This window comes from Chinchilla lanigera, unplaced genomic scaffold, assembly GCF_000276665.1.
Source record: "Chinchilla lanigera isolate Chin_1 unplaced genomic scaffold, ChiLan1.0 scaffold00029, whole genome shotgun sequence".
In the NCBI taxonomy this organism is placed as follows: Eukaryota; Metazoa; Chordata; class Mammalia; order Rodentia; family Chinchillidae; genus Chinchilla; species Chinchilla lanigera.
Window position 1 is genome coordinate 738,516 of NW_004955430.1, and position 7,916 is coordinate 746,431.

Genomic DNA, 7,916 nt, shown 5'->3' on the forward strand with positions numbered 1-7,916 from the left:
CCACTCTCCAAGCGCTGTGCTCTATGTTCACAGTTTCTAGAACATGTAAACTATCTCATGATTTCTGTATATGCGGATTCCTCTGCCTGGAACACTCCCTCATCTTTTCCCTCCCTTTTCTGTCTTTTTTTTTTCTGCTTTCATCTCCATACTTTGCAGCTACATACATTTTTTAAGAAGACCACTCCTAATAATCCTTGGTGATTAGGTCCGCCTGTCTGTTACTTACTCTTTTTTTATATCCTTCACAGTACTTAGCTCAGTGCACAAAGTACCTGATTGTTCTTTTCTCGGTGTGCTGGTCAGCTCCCCAGGGAAGAGTCTTAGCTGTCTCATTCACACCGTGTCATCTATGTCTGGTACATTGTTGACCTGCAGCAATTATTAAGTGAAAACTGGCAATGTTGTCGGCAACACACAGGCAAAGAAACCTTGTCAAGAAGGTCAGCAAGCAATAGAAAAACTCCACAGTGGACAGCTGATGGATTAATAATACCAAACCCATTTGAACCATAACCATTTTTGCTCTACACATTCAATGATTTAGTGAAAAGATCTTTAGAAGAAGGATTTGAATTGCATATCAACAAATATGCTTGTTATCAGTACCCTTAGCCTGGTGTCATAGTTTACAGCTTTAAAATACTGTACTTTTTAATAAAAAAGAACAAACAGTTATTCCACGTTTAGAGAGTTCATGTCAAAAACACCACAAAGGTTCTACTAAATCTATCCATGTTCATAACTGGCAATGGTTCACACTAGTCACTTCTCTCAAGACAACTTATCAAAGCTATTGCCACCACCATAAGTGCTAAGGTTACATTAGTTACCTTCACACAGTAGGGCAGGGAAGTAAGAACACATTGTGGCTGCTTCATAAAGAACGGGGAGCCAAGCAGCTCCTGGAAACATACTGCTGCTTGTTGAAGCAACTGCACAAACAAAGCAAGACTTTATTAGTAGATTCCCTGGAAGGTTTTCTACAGAACTAGTTTTAAACTAGAAGACACCAGAAGCAGAATATGATAGGCTACCAAGAAAGCTGGGCAGTAGCAGCACCGATTTGAGAAGCAGAGTTTTATTTCAAGCCTGGTTTGGGGCACCATGGGGACTGTGGGATCTTCAGTAAGTTTCTTAGCTTCTATGACCCTTTTTCATCTATGAAGTAAGTCCTGTGAGAAGCTCACCCGTGCAGACTGATCAAGAACATGGCCTCTAGAAACAATTTTGTTTCTAGTTCTGATTTTAGCTCCCACTAGCCATGCTGTTGGGCAAGCTGGGTGGGGGCTGGGGATTTAGCTCAGTGGCACAGCGCCTGCCTGGCAAGTGCAAGGTTGTGAGTTTGACTCCTGGTACCAGAAGAAAAACAAAAACAAGAACAAAAACAAACAAACAAGCTGGGTGACTTTTTCTGGGTTTTGATTCTATCTCTGGTAAGATGGGGGAAGGATCACCTGCCATTAATTAATTACTAAAATTAAACTAATTCTAATAAATTAAATGTGTGTAAATAAGATATAATCCCTAAAAGCATGTAATTTGGTACCTAAAACAAAAGAACTATCCAGAAAATGCCAGTAACTGCCATCATTCTTATTTTCCAGGGCATTCTACAAACTCAGATGTGTTCCTCCAAACTCTGATGTAGTAAGTTCTCACACACATAGCTATCGAGGAATTTTCTGAGAACAAAGCCAAAAGGTGAAACATAATGAATACCGTATACATCTAAGAGCTCAGCGATTAAAGCATTCACAATCTCTCACCAACCGAGCTGTTTAAGTAATTCCTTATACCTTTAGCCATATAAGGAAAGGTAACTAGACAAAACTGAAATCCAAGTTAATGCAGAGAAGCAGAAGAAAGGTGGGGGGACACTCAGAGATAGATAATCCACCTTCATCAATCACACACACGAATTTTTATTCAATTCCATGAACTTGCAGATTTCAAAGCTTCCAGGTATTGAATTCTGTTTAACACTACAAATCCGGGTCAGTGATATACCCAATATCAACTCCTCCAGGAGGTGTTCTCAGACACTGCTGCTCATAGGACAAAGACACATCTCCAAGGGTAGAATGATAGACCATAGATCATACACATCTCAAGTCTTTTGCTTGGAGTGTCTTTCAGCATCAATCTTCCATTCTTAACAAAGTCTCCACATGTGGAACTCTATTATCTGTACTGATGACAATCTGTTTATCTACCAACAAGCAGCAGCAACTTGTTATTTCCATGCAGCTTAACAAGTGCCGGGTATACGCCAGCCATTGTGCTAGCGGGTAGGGATCAAACGCTAAATAACACAGGTCCTGTTTCTGTTCCCAGTGACCTCACAGCCTGGAAAGGTGAGACTACCAACTAGTCTGGGGGTGTGCAGGTGGGATGAGATGCTGTGGAAACAAACGTGGACATAAAGCAGTCTGAGCAGCTAGAGAAGCTTTCCAGACAGATGAAGTAGGAGTAGAAGGAGCAGATGAGAACAAGCACAGGAATGTGAAGGGTAAGGACATAAGAAGGAGAGGCTGGAGACTTTCAAGGGTCTGAAAATCTCTGCAGTTGAACCTCAGAGTATAAGATGGGACCTGGCAGGTAAGGAACCTAGCAGAGGGCCTTGAAGGGATGTCACACACAGAAAGTGGGAGAGTCAGGAATTTTGTGTAAGTCACACAGTCCACATGTTCCACTGACTCTGAGTACCAACCCCATACTGATGACAGAATGGACTTCACCAATTTGCCCTTGCTCACTGGACATGCGTGTGTGGAAGGAAGCCTGCTTGCCAAGATGCACCTGTGCTTAGATCCAGTGCTTGTGCCCTCATGAGGCTCCCAGCTAAAGAAAAGGGTCTTTGTTGAAATAGCAAGGTGACAAAACCACACTGGAATCTTTAAGAACATCACTGAGTGCAGTGATGACTCAGATCTCCCAGGGCGTGTGATGGGTTACAGTGGAAAGGGTGGGAGGAAGAAACCCCAATAGGACCTTGGTCTCCATGAAAGTGACACTGGCCTGGAAGAGGAAAACTTACCATGAGGGACACTTGCTGGGTAGTACTCAAGGCAGGGAACAATAATGAGAACAGGTGAAAAAAAACATGATTTTTCAAATTAATAAGGCCAGTTCAGATCAGGTCCTATGTAGCCTTATTACAGTACATTTAGAATTTCTCCAAAACACCCTTAAAAGATAATTAGCGAATCTGGCATGTTATAAAGTTATTTGAAATCTCCATTAGTAAATAAAATAATATATTCACCAGCATGTGTGTGTTAGTGATAATTCAGTTTATCAAGGGCCAGAGGAACTCAATAGCAGACGGGGCCCTGCCGATGAACAGAGGAGCTGGTGATGATCTCCTGGCCTTGCTACCTGTAAGAAATTAATGACATGGCCAAGTTTTAACAATCATACCAGCTCAGCCCCCTGGCCCCCAGTCCAAAGGCTTACACCTCACATGACAAAGTGTAAAGGGGAGAATGGTTCCACATTAGCCATAACTGCCATTAAGATGTAATTAAATCAAAGATTTTAAGCTCCTTTATTTAAGTTTTATCCCAAAAAGGCCATTTCCATTTATTCTTTTCATTGCTAATTCATGTTTCAAAACTAATCCCACATTAAGAAACAAGTCATTGGGGGCCATCTAGATGCATAAATTGTAATTACATGATTCCCTTAATTAATTTTGACAGAGGGTTTCACAACAGAGATCCCAAACCAGCCTTGTTTTCCCTGGAAAAGCACTGTGTGCCTAATCCTCGGTCTCAGAACCCGCAGCAGAGGACAAGGTTTTAATGCTTAGCCTCTTTAACTACTTGATTATTAATAATGACAAGACAAATAGGCGCCTTCCCAGGCACGCTATGAAGCTGCACTTGCTGTGTCCAGAGTTGTGTGAATGTGGCCTGAGACTGCACTACTTCCTGGTCATAAGCTTTACCTGTGATCGGGTCTGGAGGCAAATGTGTAAGAATCACCAACTGGATTAATAAGGAAAGTAACCAACAGAAATTCAGTCAGTGACCCCACCGTTAGAAACCGTCTTGGCCATATCCCTACTGTCTTTGTGGCTGTCTTTCCAGAGCCCACACTGGGGCCGACCTGTTCTCCGTCTCCAGCACTTCAGCCATGTAACTTTCTCCCGTCCCCCATTATTCAATTTGAAGAGGTGATAAATCCTTATTCGGGCTCTAACAATCACTCCAACTTAACAAACAAATACACCCACTTGCTCTCCAAAAGCATTTCACACCCTTCTACTGCTATCTTGGAGTTTTTTCATGGGGTCTGGGAAATTCCATTACTTTTTGCACTCACTCAGCTGAATGTGTGTTGTACAATAGTCCTACCCAAACTGGCCCTCTTGCAGGGCAATTACAAAAACCAATTCCTATCTGTATCTCTTTCCATCCTTAGACCTTGAATTGTTCATGTTCTGAAATTCAAATATGCACATTCTCTATTCTTCGGACAAGTGGTGTACACAAATTTTGTAAACCTCACTTGTCTTCATAGACAGCTGAGCTCCAGGGCTATCCAAACTCCAGTGCACACACAAACTGCATGAGGATCTTACTTGATGCAGAGCAACTGGTGCAGGGTCTAAGCCTGCACACTTCTAGCAAGCCCTCAGGGACCGTCGGTGTGGCTGGTATGCGGCCCACACCTGGAGTAACTAGGAGCTGGATTACGCTGGGGGCAGTAAACTTCCCAGTTATTGTTCAAGTAAACATGTCTTGTTTCCTTCTCTTCAGCCTGTGGGATTCTTTAATTTTAATTTACAATTTCTCCTTAGCACCACACTCTCATTTGGCTGGCGTTCCCCAGTACCCAGAAAAACCAACACCGCAGCCTAAATTAGTTCCACCTGGGAACACAACCATGAAAAGTAGACTCACCTGGCTCCTTTCCCATTTGTCATTTCAATCACCAAAGACACGCAAATTAAAGAGACACACAGAGAGAAACAATAAAGTACCTAATGTCCCATGTTCTCCTGTTTATCAAAAGGTGTTGATTACCTAAAGGTAATTTTTTTTCTTGTAGAGTAATTTATTTTAAATAAAACAAGGTCAGACACCTACTTCATTTATCACTATTACAATGGAGTCTAACCCAGTGATGGAGAAAGTGAAGGAGAAATTAATTACAAGTCAGAAACTTCAGTAACACTCCCAGTAATTGTGACAAAAATTTTAAATTAACGTTTCTGTCACTGAGAGAAGTTTGATTAATTTTGCAATTGGAGATTCGATCACTGGAATATTGGGGAGATCGGAGGACACAGCCGTTTGCAGTCTGAGATGTAGATCTGCTTCTTTGAGACTCAGAATGTATCTTCGAGGCACCTTCACACTTTATTAACAACTCAATCAGTGCCATGCTGGAAATAATTAGCTGGGAAGACGTAGAGTAAATAGATCTTGACTGACAAAGCTTGTGAAAAGAAAGCCATGCAAGGAGGACTTCTGGGGCTGTAAGAAAGCAGCCTTGTTTTCTATGCTACAAAGCACCCCTGGAAAACCTACCGTTGCCACTGCAATTTCCCCTTTGGGAAATAAAACAACATAGCAGGCAGCATCAAGACTTCTTCATTCTATTTCTTTATAGGCCCTAAACTGGGAAGTGGTGAAGGAGGACCAAGGTGCGAACAATAGAAATTAAGAGGAACAAAGAGTTCTATTAGTCACGGATTTTAAACTAGCTGAGATGTTCTCCCAGTGATAAATCTATCAATGACCTATGTAGTGTACCAGCCTCAACTAACACACAACATTTAACATTTAATTTAGGGCTTATTGTGTTCAGGGTTTGGTCTGCATTAATTCATTCAATCTTCATTACCTTTTAAACATAGATTCTGTAACTGCCCTTATTTTAGAGTGGGTATCCCATCATTGTGGCACAGAAAAGTTAAGAAACTTACCTAAAGCCATATGTCCATAAAGTGAGGGACAGAGATTTCTACCCAGATAACCTGGCTCAAGAACCTGCCACCTAAATCAGGAATCAGCAAACTCTGTCCCTTGAGCCCAGTGGAGCTAACCACCCCTTTTGATAAGAATGGAATAGGTTTGTCTACTGCAACACAACACAATCCTTCACTTCATTTACATAGTCTGTAATTTCTTTTCACTACAGAGTTGGGTAGTTGCAACAGAGACTTACGGTGCATAAAGCCAGGAGTGTTTTCTGTCCGCAGTGTGTAGAACAAGCTGACCGTCCCTGCTGTTAACCATGTTGCTGTCTAGTAATTCTAAGACAACTTCTACATCAACTCCCACCATCTAGGGGAGACTGACCTGTAACAGGCACTTTAGGACACTGACAGGTTAAATGACAAGGGAAACATGAAATCAATGGGATCAAAACTTACTCATAAAATACAGATGCTGATTCCTTCATTTATTAAGACTCCTCCCCCATAATAAAACACAATATTGCTTTAGATTTCAATGCAAAATCCACCTGTCAAGCTGTGGAAGAAAGCGAGAGAGAGACAGGGCTTCATGACCCCTGGGCCTACAGCCAGGGAGGTGACAGTTTCTGGCATTGCTCCCTGAGCTGCTCCTAAGGGAAGTGGGCTTTGGAAGGCAGAATTCTGTTTTCTCCATGGAGATCGGACAAAACTGATCACAAACTGCAGCTGCAATTACTGCTCACACTGATACCTCTTGGCTCTTCAGAGAAAGTTTGATAACATATAGTCATTTACCAAAACCCATAGGATGAAAAAAGAGACATGAGCAGTTTCAGCTGGGCCAAGTATTGCTTGCCAGAGTTTGACATACTTAGTTTAGCTCTTTAGCTACATAGATTGAGAGACAAAAATTATACAATAAGGGAGGGAGAAAAGGTGAAATACAGTTAGGAGAGCAGGGTATAGAAAAATGTTTATGAACAGTTACTAGTGTTTTGTGTTGATATGTAGTAACTGCCCTTCTATAAGGATTTGTGGCCAGAAATGGAAGCATTGGATGATGCAATCCAATAAGGAATTGAAATCTGAGCGCAAATTCACTGGAAGGTAAAATTCAGTACTTAAAAACGTTTATACCAATGATTCATAGAGTCAAAGGGAAAGAGTTAAATATTAAAAAAGAGAAATAAAAGTAGAAATTAAAAAATAGTTTTAAAATTACAAAAAATAGCCAAGGGATCGCAAAGATTTAGATGTTCATATCTATTTAAAATTTTATTTTTTGTTAAATTTTTCACTAGTACATGTTTGCAGTATGCAGTGATTGTATTTATCATGGGGAGCTTGTACATGAACACAGCACATCTTCATCCCTTTTGGGGGGGCTCCCCCTTCCCCTCCAATCCCTTCCCTCCCTCCAATTATTGCTCCCCTCCCCATTTGAAAAAGATCTCTCTATTTCCTATTACCTATTTTTTATTTTACTCTTTATTTAGACATTGGGTTTCTCATATAAGAGAAACCATACAATATTTAAACTTTGATTCTGATTTATTTCACTTAATATTATGGTCTTGTTAGTTACTAAAAATGATTGCATTCACCTACAAGCAAGCGGGCAGAAAAATCAGAAAGTGAACTAACGCCCAAAACATGTATAAAGTCAACACATAAAGAGGAGGTATTTAATTCAGTGAAAGAGATATTTCATAAATGGTACTCAAATCTCCCCAAAATGTTAAATACCTATTTCCCTTGTAAGTCAAAATATGTTCTAGATAAATTAACAAAGTGAAAAGAAGATCAGGCCACACAACAGCACAAGAACATTTATACTCTCAAAGCGAAGTCACTGAAGAGTAAAAGAAAAAGACTGTGAAAAAGATTTTAGAAGTATTGGGCTGTGTAAAAATAAAATAAAAATTTAGTGTTAAAATATAAGCCAGACAAATAATTGCGTACTATTTGTAGCATTAATTAAGAT

At 40.5% G+C, this 7,916-nt stretch overlaps 1 long non-coding RNA gene across 1 annotated transcript; it reads right to left on the reverse strand.

Moving 5' to 3' along the window:
• Positions 1-281: 281 nt before the first annotated feature.
• Positions 282-3,375, reverse strand: LOC102028667. The gene is made up of 3 exons (XR_261400.1): positions 3,269-3,375; positions 834-935; positions 282-372 (listed from the first exon to the last, which is right to left on the reverse strand). It is a non-coding gene; the product is annotated as an uncharacterized LOC102028667 (long non-coding RNA).
• Positions 3,376-7,916: the final 4,541 nt, after the last annotated feature.